Source organism: Micrasema longulum, unplaced genomic scaffold (assembly GCF_059751315.1).
Source record: "Micrasema longulum isolate JH-2025_06_02 unplaced genomic scaffold, ASM5975131v1 h1tg000131l, whole genome shotgun sequence".
In the NCBI taxonomy this organism is placed as follows: Eukaryota; Metazoa; Arthropoda; class Insecta; order Trichoptera; family Brachycentridae; genus Micrasema; species Micrasema longulum.
Genome location: NW_028277337.1, coordinates 1,571,358 through 1,587,514, shown reverse-complemented (window position 1 = coordinate 1,587,514; position 16,157 = coordinate 1,571,358).

Genomic DNA, 16,157 nt, shown 5'->3' with positions numbered 1-16,157 from the left:
ATAAATTATGCAAATTTAGTAACAAACATAATCGTATTAACAAAGTTTCAATTTTACTGAAATCAATTGAAAATAATAAAAAAACATAATTGAAATGATAATTGAGATATGGTTTCTATAAACTCATTCTTTATTATTGTTAGAAATTAGAAAAACAAATAATATACCAAATAACAACGAGTACTAAATTAAATAATGATAAAATATCAAGATATATAATAAGCAAATGAAAGTATGGAAGGAAAGTATTCAAGTATTTATATATGTATATAATTTTAATGAAGGCTCATTTCACACCCTGGTAAAAATTCACACAGCACTTGAAAAAAACAAAGGGTTGATTGAGACATATTAAACGGTATATATTATATTGGATGTTAACATAAGTTACGTCATTTTTCTTCCAAATAAAAAAAATGCAACATATTAGTCAATAATTTTTGTATAATTTAATTAAGTACGTACTATTATTTGGCATATGATTTATTGCTCTTATTCCTTATATTTCTTACTATAATTTAGTGAATTTCTAGAAAACATAACTGAATTATCATTTTAATTATGCTTTTATATATATTTGTAATATTTTTCTGTTGATTCAAATCATGCTCTTATTTTGTGTTATTTTTTTTTAATACTACTATATTTTACAATTATTTTGTTGATTTTAATGATACCACTATTTTGTTTATTTGATTATGTGTGATTCTTAATTTGTATAATTTATATTTCAAAATTTATTTCTGACTATCTTTTTTGCATTGTATTCTTTGTAATTTGATTATTTATTACATTTACCTTTTATTCTAGATTGTGATTCTATATCATTATAATTTGATCTTATTAATTTTACTTTGTATTTTTATTGTTATTTATTGTGGCTTGACTCGGGCATAGCCTAAAAAGCCTTAATAAGTTCATAAATATTTAATTTTGTTATTTTGAATGAATAAATAAATAAATAAATTTTCTTTCGATATTTTACAACAAATAAGTAAGTAATTCATAGCATTTTTACCGTACACTGCGCAAATATCGCGAGCAACATTGACAGCTTTATTCCTTCGATTGATCGCGAACAGAAAGAGGTTTCGAAAATGCTCACTTTCGTCTACTCAACATGCTATTTTAAAGACTTATAATCAAATAAAATAATACATGTAACGTAAAAACAAATACAACATCTTGTAGAGCAGAAAAATATCTAATGAATGACGTTGAAACTTTGCCAGTTTGTTTAATTTTTGGTGCTCATTTTGAAAGTTTGGAAAAAACGGATACGACGTATGATAACACCCAATCGTAGGTAATCTGCGAAAAAGGTCGAATTCAAAATTTTGCTCTTTTGACTTAATGATGAGGTTATACTTTTGAAAAAAATACTCTACAATCTGCAAAAACGCACTTAGTCCTATCTACATTACAAGTGGAGATATTTTCTGTAATAAGTCAATATTACATAAATCCGTTCAGGGAAAAAGCACCAAAGGACAAGGAACGCCGTACTGGTGAGCCATCAATTACAATATTTTGGATGTATTTAGCGGAGCTTATGGAGCAGTACTGACTTGAAAAAAGGTAAGTTTTTCGGTCGGCGACATGATATCCTGGAGATGTCTAGTAAGTGATGTCTACGTGCTTCACTCAGGGGCAAACGTGACAATTATTATTTTCTTTATTTTCTGTTCAATTATCTCAGAAGTAGAAATTTTGACTTAGTGCTTTTTCGCAGAATCTTCTTTTTCTTATCAGCCCTTTTTTTTCCACTGCTAGATATAGGTTTTTCCAAATTTTTCCATGTTTTTTGGTCCTGGGCACTTATTTCATCAGATGAAAGAATTGAAGGAATACCGATATTAAATATGGGCAGAATGGTGAATGTGACACCGTGTGTAAAGTGACCACTTAAACCAGCCAATGACAGATCATAAGTCGTGTAAATACCTAGGCATCAATATTACTTTCTCTCAAATATTCTTCATCTCTGTTGTAATATCTTAATTATACCAGTAAGTTTAATCAACAATGTTTTGACTATGTCCAAGTGTCTACAAACCTCTGGACATACTTAAAACATTGTTGAAAATTTAGTACATTTATTGCGCGAAAAATAAAAAAAGGTTCGATATACACAATACAATTACATTGTAAAAATCATTTGCTCGTAGTTTGCTTGAATTTAATTATATAATAGTCTTCTTATTATAATATTAATATAACGCGGATTGAATCGGTGCTACGTAAATTTTTAAAATCGTTAATATTTAGAATCGGATCAAATACTTTCATAATCAACTATTATGATCGTCTAGAAGACTTTCATGTCTTTAGTTTAAAATTCAGAAAGATTTTGGCTGGATTGATATTCTTGCACAAATTGATATCTAACTGTATGGATGCCCATGATATCCTTGCTCAGATAAACCATTATGTACCTCGCCGTAAATTGCGTACCAATACTGTCTGTTGTGGGAAATTATAAAACTAACATCGGATTCTTTTCCCCTCTGCCAAGGATCCTAAGAACAGTGAACGAAATCTCACTAAATGGTACTGTCGATGTGTTCCTACAGCAAAGGCAAGCATTCAAGAAGCAAACGGTGTCGTCACTCCTGATTCACGATAACACACTTGTCATGTCCGACTAGATTATGCCATAATTATTCCTTTGTAAATTTAAAATTGTTTAGATTAAGTGTTACTTTATAATAAATACTCAAAAATGTCAGTCTGTTAGGGCTTTCATAAGCCTGTTTGTAGATTGGCTTAAAAAAAATACAGGTAAGAAATTAATGTATTTTTCGTGTACGTCATGAAAAAATTGTAATTTACCTTTAAGTATCTAAATGATTGATTACATAATTTTTATGCGAAAATAATATGTATCATCCTCGTCTTTATACGCGTTGTTTATTGTAAAAGAAAACAAGATAGATTGACTGTGTAGAACACATTTAATCCCTGCATGTTTTCTTTCCAAGTAATGGGTTTTCCGATAGTCAATGCTTTATCTTGATTTTATAACGAGAAAACAGCAAACATTAATTCAATGTGACATGGATTAATTCACCTGTTTAGGATTCTTAGAACCAGTATTTTCTGAGGACATCGGTAATTTATATTTCGTCGTGTCGTAAGTGCTTCTTTCTATGCCAATAGGATATTTTATTTACGATTTGTTTACAGAGTTATTTATTTTTAAGCAGCCACATACGAACAGTGTTTATGAGACCATTAAGATCAATATGTTTTGGTAGACATTGCGAATTTAAAACAAAAAACTTGATAAATGATACTTTGGTGACTATCTATAAAAGCTTAAACACCCAAAAAAAACGTTTATAAACTTAAAACATCCAGTGTAAAATAAATGATGCAACATTAAAGACATCATAAAAAAATACTAAGCCCTCTTTTAAATTAAAAAAAAAATATTTTAAATTTTCTTTTATTGAGGAAACATAAATTTTTATAGTCATACATGGTTTTATAGTACATACAGTTAGACTTAACTCTAATGGACCAGTTAAGTTTCCATATTGGGTATATTATCATTATATCTAATCCTTATTCTATGATGTAAGGTTTTTTTATTTTTTCAAGTGCAAAAAAGAAGGGAAAGGGTAAAATAAATTAAAGTAGTTAAAAAATTTTAATTAAATTCAAAAGGTCATTTTTAAAATTTTCTATCACTAAAACTAACGTATTAACATAAATAGAAATAGTATAATAATGTAAATGTAATTTAAATGTAAGAATTAAAATAAATAAGAATGATAAAAACTAATGCAAAAAAAACACTTTTTTTTTAAAAGGAAAAATATATAATACATATATACACCTATATACATAGATACATATATAAACGGTATTCTTTAAAACCTATTACATCCGAAACCACAATGATCAATATGGGCAAGAAGACATATTAGGATATTAAAAAAAGTATTTAGAACAAAGAAAAAATTTAAAAATAAAATACTTTTTAAAAAAAATGGTTGCTTACTTCTGCAGGGAAGAAGTGAGGGGAGCGCGGCGCAGTACCAGATTCCCTTCTCCTTCTCTTCGCTTTTCCCCTGCAGAAGTAAGCAACCATTTCCATTGTTTTATATTTTTTTTTTTTAATGTTATTCGTTCTAAAAAAATATATTTTTATATGCCAATATGTCTTCTTGCTCATACTGATCATCGTGGTCGACAGGGTTTAATAAACACGTTGTATAAATGCATATTTTAAGGGATTAAAAAAACGATGAGAAGAAACTTTAAAAGAAATAAGACAATAAATTTAAGTTAATTTAAAAAACATCTTAAAAAATAGTAAATAAAGAATAAATAACGACCTTTTCAGAAAGTGTTACGGGATATTATAGGGATCACTGGAATAATCAATTAGTTTATTTAATATGAGTAATCACAACATAATACATAGAATACCATTATTACATTGCCTTTGTTTGTCTTTGCTAAATAATATTATTAATAAATTTTTGTTCAGTTTCTTGTATATATGTATATATTCTTTGTGTAACTGTTGTCATTGGCTTTGGTAATAAATAAATAATTAATAATAGTATGTAATTTAAATCGTTGAGTCTTATTATAGTCCCATGGCTAGTGCTGCGGGCTAACGAAACAAAGGTCTGAGGTTCGAACCCCACTCTATCTTAACTTTCTCGTTTTCAAATGTTGAGTTACTTACTACTTTGAAAATGGGTCCCAAATTTTCAGTTTTTTAATTTTTTTTTATTAAAAAAACTTCGTTTTTAAACATTTATTTTATTTATAAGTTACTTATCAGCCTCGTGGTGTAATGGACCGTGCGTTTGTCTAACTTGTAAGAGTACTCTAAATTGCAAGAGGTCTCGGGTTCGATTTCCGACATGATTTATTTGAAATATTTATTCAAGGGTCTTTTCACACTAGAATATTTCATAGTCCCTGGACTGGTACCTGAAGCGAAAGACTGATCATTTTAAAATTGATCAAAATATGCTGTGATTGGTGTACCAATACAGTGCCTTATGCACTATTAGGTGTGCACGTTTTAAGCCGTAATAATCGACAACAACAAAATATAAAATAAATTTAAACAATGAATTATTTAATATGACAAAAATATAAAAAATAATCCAAATACAAGAAATAACATTAAATTCTTCAACAATAACAATTGCATATGATACAATATTTAAAATAACAATTTAATATTCAAAAATATAATATTTGTAATTAATGCTATAAATTAACTTAATTTTAAAAAAAAATAATCTGTTTTATACCGTTTTTCTCAGTGACTCCATCGCGACATGTTGTTGCACGTTTCGCTAAAGCACGAATATCGTCATTCAGTTTGAGTTAATTGCCTTAGCAGCTCACTATTACGGCAGTTTGGAGCAAAATTAATTTAATTAAGGTTGTTCTTGTAGACTCATGCAATGCGTTAAGGTAATTTCTATTGTCTTCTTACTAACTGGGCCCGCGACATGCTCAAAGGCAGATTTCATGCGCTGGGATTTTTTTCTGAGTTGTGACGTATATCCAACATAAGGGTTGATGTTATTTGTAGGGATATAATATATTTGAAAAGTTGTTAATTTTTTTATGTTTTTTATCTTACAATTATTTATTTTCTCTTATAATGAATTATTACTGAGTATCAAATTGTTTTTAAATTTATCTTGTCTTTCATGGTTGTTTATAATATACAATTTACCCATCCATGAAAAATTTAAACGCCTATCAGTTCATAGTTATTTTCTTTTCGTTCTGATTCTCAAACCATGTTCTTAACTCCCATCCAATATTCTTTCCTTTTTAGCAAACTCACGTGGAGCCCATTTGGCTAAAAATAACCAAAAATTATTGTTGTGTTAGCGTATATAAATTAATTCATGTTAATACTAGTCTCCATGAAAAATGAATAAAAAAGAGAAAAAGTTGGTGGTAAATGGAAGACGATTGCACATTCGAGCCGCATAGGCTCTGTATGAGTAAGATAAGAAGGAAGGAATTTTAGATGAGTGTTAAGAGGTTGGTTTGGGAATAAGAACGAAGAGGTAAACTATATACTGATAAGCGTTTAAATTTTTCATGGAGGTGTATCTAAATATTATAAACAAACAGAAAATGAGATTAGTTTTCAAGCACATGTATTTTGATAATCTGTTATATTGTAGTGGAAAGCAAAGTACATAGATAAACATTATCAGGTTGCCAACACTGAAACGCTTTTTTCAGTTGGCAAACCTGATACTCACCTAACTTCACTTTAAACGAGGTTCTATATAGGTTCTATAAAGTTCTATAAGATTGTCTCATTCGCCCATACCAATGCTGAATCAACTGCTCCACAACTGGCTTATGTTAGGTTTTTGTTGTTTTCATTGTGTGTTTTGTAATATATATAATAAAGATGTACATAAATACCTTGTTTTTAAAACTGTCTGAATATTTGTTAATTATGTTTGTTTTTTAAGTGAGTCTTCTTTGTTTATTCTCAAATGTAATTAAAAAAAACTAAATTGTTAAGTGTCCTCGGCACGGGAAACCCCAGTGAGGTCACATTATTTTTATTATTAATTATAGTTTGTAAGCGAGAAATATGAAAAAATAAATATATTTATGAACATTTTTTTTTCTTTATGTTCTTTCTACAGTGCTTAAAATGTTTTTGTAAAGTAACTTGAAAACCTTATTTTATAATTTTCTTCACCATGTTATAGCATGTATGTGGGTGAATTTGTATGTACGTGTGAGTGAGTGTGCGTGTGCGAGAACATGTACGTATAATTATACATGTGTGCGTACGCATGCGCATATGCATGCATATGTATATGCACTTATTTATAAAAAAAAATGTTTTAAATACAATAATGTATTTTTTTGAAAAATGTGTATTTTGTACTTAAATTATGAATATTGTAATCCCACACAAAAGGTTGCTTATTTTTTGCTGTGGTATTTCGTCTAGTTTTTTGTTTCTGCACTTTTCTTTATTATGTTAACATGTTGTAATTTTATATTGTATTCAATTTATAAAATTTTGCACGGGGGGCTCTTCAAGGTGATATAGTGTGTAACTTCTAGTAATAAATATTTCAAATCTAATATTTGTTCATCTTTATAATCCGCACTTACAAATCAATATATTATAACATGATGGCAAGGTGATAAGTCTTTTTCTTCAAGTACCAGTGTAACAACAATTTAATATTGCAGTTCGAAAAGTATAAAGAATCAATATTTTTGTTCCTGTCTCGTACTATCAGGAAACGAAGCCAAAAGCAGTCGTCTAAGTTTTTTATATCTCACACACAACTGTACTCATCAGAAAAAATACTGCTATATATAAAATGTCAGTAAATGTCACAGTTAAAAAAGCGTATTTTTTATAAGTGTAGGCTTTCCAAACATTCGAACTCATGATTTAAGTATGCGAATTAATCTTATGAATTGGCTCATGGAGTTAGTTTCGAACGATTACATCCGACAATTGCAAGCGCATTCCCATTAAATTTCCGAGCAATTTACCAAACTACCCACGCCACTCGCACCACTATACACGTCACCACAACCTCCACTTCGCCACTTTATTATAAGCACACCAGGGTACACCAGTAAGCTTAACACAACATATTGCTTTTAAACTCGTGATGGGAATTTATATTTTGCAGTAAAATATTACTAGCAATTGGTAATCAGAATATTATTATTTTTGGAAAGTGCTTATTTATTTATTTATTTTACACTTTATATACATATACAAAAAATATCCATGTGCATTCGCAATTAGACAAAATCAGAATACTCTACTGGGCCAAAAACAAAATTAAAATATCTCTGGAAATCTGCTCATAAAAAGTTTAAACACGGAACGTTCTCGGGAAATAAAAATATTAAATTAATCAAATGTTATAATCTATCTTGTATCTATATCTATAATATTTAAAAAAGCAATGTTTGTTTGTGTATCCTCGATAGACTAAATAACTACTGGACTGATTTACGTGCGGTTTTCAGAATAATGTAGATATTTGCCATGAGCATATTTATAAATTGTCAATTTATTAAGTAAAAAACAAGTTTGCAGCGTAAATGTTTTTTTTCATCGTCCGCCAGGTCTGCATTTGCTTAAAATGCATTAACCAAAAAAATAGAAACTTGTTATTGTTTTGTGCGTAATTTTTTTTTTTTATGTTTGCACACATTATTTTTTTGAGTGATCCCAATCAGATTATTTCCTTAAATTCCTAATTATTTCTACCTATATATTTCTTTAAGTGCATTTTTGGTTAGCACTTAAATAATATTAACTGAAATAAAATACATTTTTGAAATTTGCATCCCTAAATAAAGCACACCCCTGTTGATGAAAAGAGCAGAGTTTAACATTTGCAAAAAAAACGTATATTTTAAAATGAATTTTTTTAAGTTCTGGAATTCAATAATAAACATGTACCTAGGTACCTACTTACCTTCTTACTGACGAAAAATTAAAACATTGGTATATTTTTCGATTTAATTTACACTAATATTTTCTTTGTACTTGTATTTTAGTTTTGAAGCTGTAAATATGTACTTTTGAATAATTATTATTTTAAGACTCTTGTGAAATGAATAAGAAAGTTCTAGAATGTTTAGGTTTGCTGGGCGGTAATATTTCTTATTAAGGAAATACTTATTTCATGTTTGAGGATTATGCGGTTTATTAAGGCGCCTTAAATTTTGAACAGGCGCGTCTTGGCGCCGGCTATTTGATTTATAGCAAACTTATTGTTCTCCTGTATGAAAGTGGAACACATTGAAATTTCAGTTAGATTAATTTGACAGTCAAATAGTTAGTTAGATCAGTGAAGTGTTACGCGCGCCGTTCACTGCGGGGGTAGATGAAGAGGATAGAACGCCGTATCACTATGTCATACGTCTTATCTTCACAGTTCACTTTCAGCAACATTATTCTAAAGATCTACGCCCTGTTTGTTACGCTCACTTGCATAAATGACTATTTACTACAAAATCCGGCCAAAAAATAAAGTAAATTTTAATCATGTGTTTTTTCTATTTTTCTACTTACATAGCTACCAAGTTCCTGCAAGTAATTTGTTGTAATTTCTCGTTGCGTAGCGGTTGGCGCGTTTGCCTGCCACACAAGAGGTCTCTGGTTCGATTCCCGACATAGTTGATATGAAATATTTATTAAAAGAGGTGTTTTTACACGAGAATATTCTCTGGACTGGTACCTGAACCGTAAGACTGATCATCTTACCTTCATGTAAAATGATAAAGACACACTCCGATTGGTGTACCGATGCAGTGCCCTATGCACCATTAGGTTCGGAAAAGGGATGACAATGATGATTATATTCTATAGAGTTCTACTTTGTGTGTGTATATATATGTATATGTATGTATATGTGTGTATATATGTATGTATTTGTATATGTATGTATGCTTTATAATTATATATTTAATTGTATTTTTACATTTAATGTAAACGGTGATTTTTTTTTCTTCTTTTCTTCTCTTTTGGGCTATAAATGTTTTTTTATTTCTTCAATATTGTTTTTATTTATAGGAAACATATTCGAAAACCATATTTGCCGCAACAAATCGGTTTCTTAGAACAGGCATTTGCCCATATAGGAACCGATTGCAACATTAGGCAGATAATTATTTCTGGCTTGCCGACCCTTCATATACTGAGCCTACTCCTAGTACAAGCAGAATTTGCCAGAGTGTTTTTTGTGCCATTTTTGTAACAATGTATGTTTAAACTAATAAATGAATAAATAAATAGAAATTAACTTATCGAAATCCCATTTTTTTAAGACGATTTTTTTAATTTAAAAAATAAATTTAAAAATTAGATTAAAAATTAGTTTTACCAACGAAACTGTACGCAGCGATCGCGGGCTAAGGAAGAGGTTTGATAGGGGAGGGGTGGCGGTTTGTGGAAGGGATGCTTGTCCGAGACTGATAATACTAAAATTATTCTTAACATTTTATATATATTCATACTAAATATTGTATATATTTACATTTATATTTATATTTTCGACACTTGTGGAATATTATTAACACACATGTCCACCCTCATTCCAATATAACACTTACTCACCAACCCTCTCACACACTTACACTCACAAAAACACACTAGTATGTATTGTACGCGTATTTAATGTATTTTTGTGGCGGCCTCCGTGGTGTAGTGGCAAGACGGAAGGTTCCGGGTTCGATTCCCGGTGAGAACACAAAAATTAAATGAGATTTTTCTCAAGCCTGGGTGTTCTGTGATGTAATTCACCATTGTAATTGGGCTTCCTGGCCTGTTGTGGTGCAAAAATAAAATAAAATAAATAAAATATCTGTCATTGGTTTTATTCTCTATATATTTTATTTGTTATATTGTTTTACATGTATTACTGTTGATATCCCCAATAAATAAAAACTAAAAAAAATAATAAAAAAGAACTCGAAAAAAAAATTGTAAGGATTTTTAAAAATGTGTGTTCCTCAGAAGTTTCACGGTCCGGCCTTGAAACATCATGAACATTAAAATGATTTTGTCAATTTTGATTATAAATAAATTAACGCGACTTTGTATCACTGAGTTGAGAGAAAATAAAAAATTAAAAGTCTGTTGGAAATCGGACGGAGACAAATCTGTCTCATCGTTTAGTAGTTGACGCGTTAGCCTGTCGTGTTTGAGGTCAACGATACAAGCAAACAACCGAAAATAAGAGAGCAAATTAATGCGCAGGGCATGAAACGCCATTTGCCATTAGTAAAGCGATCAATGATATCATTATATCCCCGAGAGAAAATAGATTCTGAGAGAGTGATATATCAAGGCGACATACATTCTCGGAGTAAATAGCCAGGAAGAGGCCTCTTCATGACTCAATAGAGCCTTATTGATAGCATTCTCAATTGATTGATGCTATTTGTAGAGCAAATAGAGTGGAAAGTTTGCAAGTCAAAAACCCTATTTTGAAGGATGAGAGGTAAGTTATATTTATTTTAATAAATGTTAGTAAATAATAATTGTGTAAAATCACTTAATGACTTTTGTTTGTCTACCGGTTTTGAGACGGACTTGTTTCTTCGTCAGGACACTAATTACACTTACGTACAAATTCCTCGAAACATAAAAGTTGGTAATTGGTTATTATTTCAATGTAATCGTTTGTATTATTATAATAATTAATATAGGTTTTGAAAATTAAAGTTTGGTTCATGACTCAAATTTAAGTAAATAGTTCATCCTTTAATTTTTTTGTTTGTTTCATGAAGGTTCCGTCACAATAGATCTTCACAGGTCGCAGTGACGTCAGGAGCTTGCATGGCACTAACACCTACCACTAAAAATATATTAAGGTAATATGATCGCTCTTACGCTTCAGGTTCCAGTCCTTAGGCAATAAAATATTATAGTGGAAAAACTTAAATTAATATTTTCTTGTCAACTACCTCGGAAACCAAACCCGAATAACTTCTTTTAAAAGTTAATTCTTTCTGCTTATTGAATTATTTCTATGCTTTACAATATAATTCTTTTCAAACAAATAAAAACTACCCGTTATATTATTTTTGAAAGTTTTTTTTCCTCCTACTTGACTACAACTTTCCCTCCCTGTAAGATAAAACTCTTAAAAGACTGTGGTAAATAATCCCTTTACGCGCGGTGATGTAACATCGTGTTACCACTAGTAAAAGACGAAATACTCTTAGGTTCAGACATTACAAAAAAAAAACATGGAAACATACTGTTTTATAATTCTTCTTTCATAATTTAGGCAAACAAACATAAAATATAGCCCTGCTAAAGCAAAATAAATTAAAAATCACAAATACGCCGCTCATGCTACGCGCGTGCGTCCCTCATTACTGTCATCAACCGACTGAAGACTAAATCTATTTTAGATAACACCCGTCGCAGAACACTTTCTCTGTCTTCCTTGTTATGACTTTTATCTTCGTGTTCTCTCTTGTATAAGGTACTGGTGGTTTAACTTAAGCTGGCGCGTTAAGATAATTCACACTAACGCATTTGAAATCTACAGGATGTTGATTTTAAAAAACGTTGTATTAAATTTTAACCAAATGTGCTAACTTTTTTTTTAATTCGGTGTTGGATTAGGGGGATGTGTATATATTAAAAAAAATACAACGTGTTAAAAAATGTAATATTAATTTACTAAAATACTTTGTTTCATTATTTTGGATTTTTCAAAATGTTGCATTTTACTAATTATAGTCCTTCCAAAAACAAGGGGCAATTCAAATTTTTAAAAATGTTTTTTTTTTTTGTCATTTACTCTAGAACTAGAATTCGAAGTGGTGTAGATTGTTTTAAGTATATAAATAACAAGATTTATTGTTTATCAATAGGTGTGTAAACATATTTTTTCCGATTTAATTACACACTTTCGTTTATAATTATGAAAAACACAGAATATTCCATAAAAAACATACTTCTTTAAAAATAAATACTGGTAAATATATGACATTTTTTTAAGTTATTGTTTTTTTTCGCTCTTATCCAAAAAGAGATTTTCAAAAACATTTAATATAACAATATTTAACATCAAGATTTTTTGAATCGGTGTTCTGTACATTAAAAATGTTTTGTGTAAGTTTTGTGAAAGTGCCATCACTACGTATTTGACCTATTCATGATTTGATTAAATAAAAATACCTACATATTCATAAACCAGTGTTTTCAATTCATAACTTAATACTGGTACATATTGTTATATTTTTACTATGAAGAATCGTAGTGAAATTCAAACGAACGCAGAAGCATTCTGTGTATCATGTATTACCATATCATTAGCAACTAATAAAGCAATAGTTGTCTATGTCACGTTCATAAGCGCGTCTGCGCGCGAGAGAGACAGATTATTTTCATCGTGCGTATGCCGTGCGACGTCATACCATGGGCTTATTCACGGATACTATACAATTCGTATGTGGAAGTATAGCGCATGCGCCAGCTTATAAAAATCCACCAATATATGTATAGATCTGTTGCTGAATTAGCGGACAATCATTCTTCGTATGGCAAGTATGAATATTTCAGCATAGTTATACAAATTTTATTTTCCTAATTGGATGTGAAAATGTCTATTTGAAGATTACAAAAAATATGAGTTAATCGTTTAAAAAAATAAGAGAAATATATCAAGTCTTGTGTTTTATGTCGACTAGTATGACATCACAGCCACACAAGAGTTTTAAAGCAAACAAACGATTTTGAGTGCAAGTGTGGAAGTAATACGTTCTAACCCACGAAAGACCACAGTGTTAATGGAACCGGTATTAAGTAAAACCCTAGAGTGACAAATCCGAGCCATATTGACCCCACGTCTTGACTGATTTATTAACCTTGTAATAGCGTCCCATTAATTTACACTTCCTGTCTACTTTGTGGCGTGCCCCAATGAAGGGTTGTCAGTTTCGCGACAGATAAATTAAATTAGTCTTAAGTTTGGGAAAGATTTCCGTTTCGAATTAAATATTTAATAATAGATAATTTTATCATTGAATCTGATATTTTTCTTAAAAAGAAATAAATCATTAACAAAGATAGGTCTTTTTCACCTCTGCCAGGGTAGATGAAATTCGAAATAGATTTTTCGTTCTTTTAAAATAATAATGAACTTATAATTTTAATTTAGAACATTAAATTTGTTGTTATTTACAAAAATTACGCTTTGTTTTTAACGACTTATTATCGGCACTTTAATGAGACAACATGTAAATCTTGGACATTAAAAATGCGTTTTTTTTTTCATGTATAAATAAATGGTCAACAACGTTTTTTTACAGTCTGCCTCTATCTTTTGTAGCAGAAAACTTGTGCTAATAATAGAATTTCAACCCCCCGCACCCCTCATTCCATCCCTCTACAAACAAAAAAATAACGCTTGACATAAAGACTTGATTTATTACCTCCATATGTATTATTACTTACATTAATTATCTCACAATACATACTTGTATGTCAATTAATACTTACGTTCTTATATTTTCCCCGAAATTCAAATATAAATACCTAAATTCCCCATTACCTATTAAACACTTAGCCGCACCCTTAACCATCGGTTTTTCCCTCAATTATGATTAATGTACATGCTATAGTTCATAAGATTATTTTTACGTAAGTACCTTGAATTATATGACTATATAAGGACATTCAATCCAAATAATCTTCACATTCGTTTGAAAATGCCCTAATAAGGCGAAACAACTGTCACGAAGTTTTTATTTTTATATGTTTATATTAGTAAAAATAAAATAAAGTGTTCAGTAGACTCAAATCAGTGTTTGATTTCTAATTATAAATATAAAACTGTTTAATGAATAATCATTTATTTTTTATTTCATTTTATTTTACTAATTTTTCACGCCCATGAGGCTTTTACATACATGGAAGTTATATAAAACATGAGTATATAAACAAAAACAATTTAAAAAATACTATATAAAGCAATAAAAGATAGAACAGTGTTCAGTAGTAAAGTTTGTACAAAATAAAAGATGAGTATGTAAACAAAATAATTTAAAAAAATAAAATATAAAGAAATAAAACAGTGTTAAGAAGTAGTTGGCATAAAAATAAAAAGACGAGTGTAAAAACCACATATATTTAAAAATAAAACAATTTAATGAAATAAAATATAGAACTGTGTTTAAAAGTATAGTAAGTTTTAAAAAATAAAAATAATAGAAATAAAAAATAAATAAATAAAATGTGCAATACGGTACTTGTTTTAAATTATTTTTACAGTATTTAATGAATAAAAGCTCGTATCGTTTAACTCCTAAAATCAACCATTAATAATTTATTTTGCCTCTAGGTTTATCAAGCACTTTTCAAGTAAACTTTAAAAGTGAAAATGAGATGAAACAAAATCACTAAAACCGTTCTCAACTTAAAAGTAGACCACAATTTCACTTGTCACAACCAATTTTGTTTTATTGTTATGAATGGCCCTTTCTTTAGACAAAATGTATTATAGTTAGACCGACTTCGTACCTATTTACACTATAACCTATTAAATTTATATTAAACAATACACTCGTAAATAAGTTTTTATATGTTAAAATATGTTTGGGTTGGAATGATACTAAAATATCGACGTGTAAATATGTTTTACAAGAAATAAACATTTCAAAAAAGCAAAGATAATTTTAAAAAAAAAATAAAAACAATCTTAACCACCTGACCGGTTTGTCAGCAGATTTTCATTATAAGCAAAGCTGGATGTCTAAGACACATAATTTAAAAAAAATCTTAAGTTGCCTAAAAATAAATATCTTTGTCTACTTTGTTTTTATACTTCGGATGCCAAAATAACAAAATTTTAAAATAAAATTAAATGTTTGATACAAAAAGCGATCGCAACTATTAGCAAATTGCAACAGGGATGGAGAATACCTTAAAGAAGGGAATATGGAAGTCTAGGCATTTACAGGGCTTATGACCTGTCAATGGCTGGCTTAAGTGGCCACTTTACACACTGTGTAACATTTACCATTTTGCCTATGTTTGAACATCCATATTTCTTCAATTCTTTCATTGGTTGATTTTATTGAAGTTAAAGAGCTGAAACCTTTATTGTTGTAAAAAAAATTGTTTTACTGAATTATTTCACATACTAGGCAACGCCTGAAAACAATTTTCCAATTTTTAAACTTCTTCTTGGACCAATTGATTTTTCTTACAATATTTGAGTTTGTTTGTTTCCCTTCTTTAAGGTATTCTCCATCCCTGAGTAATTTGTTAATCTTTACGACTCCCGAGGAAGTGAAGTCCAGTCTTTTGTCTACAAACATTTGAACAAACTCAAATATTGTAATCGTAACTATTGTTTCAGATTAACAAATCGTAGGTATACTGGCAAAAAACGTTAACTCGAAAATATGCTGATTTGACATAATGATGCAGTTTTGTAAAGTTTTTAACGCTCTACAAACTGGCAAAATACACAAGGTCGTATTAAATTTCATATATCTGTAGTTTTAAAAATAAATTTTAGGTTAAGTCGTATACCCGGTATTTTATTCAGGCTAAAAGCTTTAAATAACCAAATATTTACTCAATATAAAATTAAGAAGCGGAAAAATTAAAAAATGTTTTTAAATGAGCA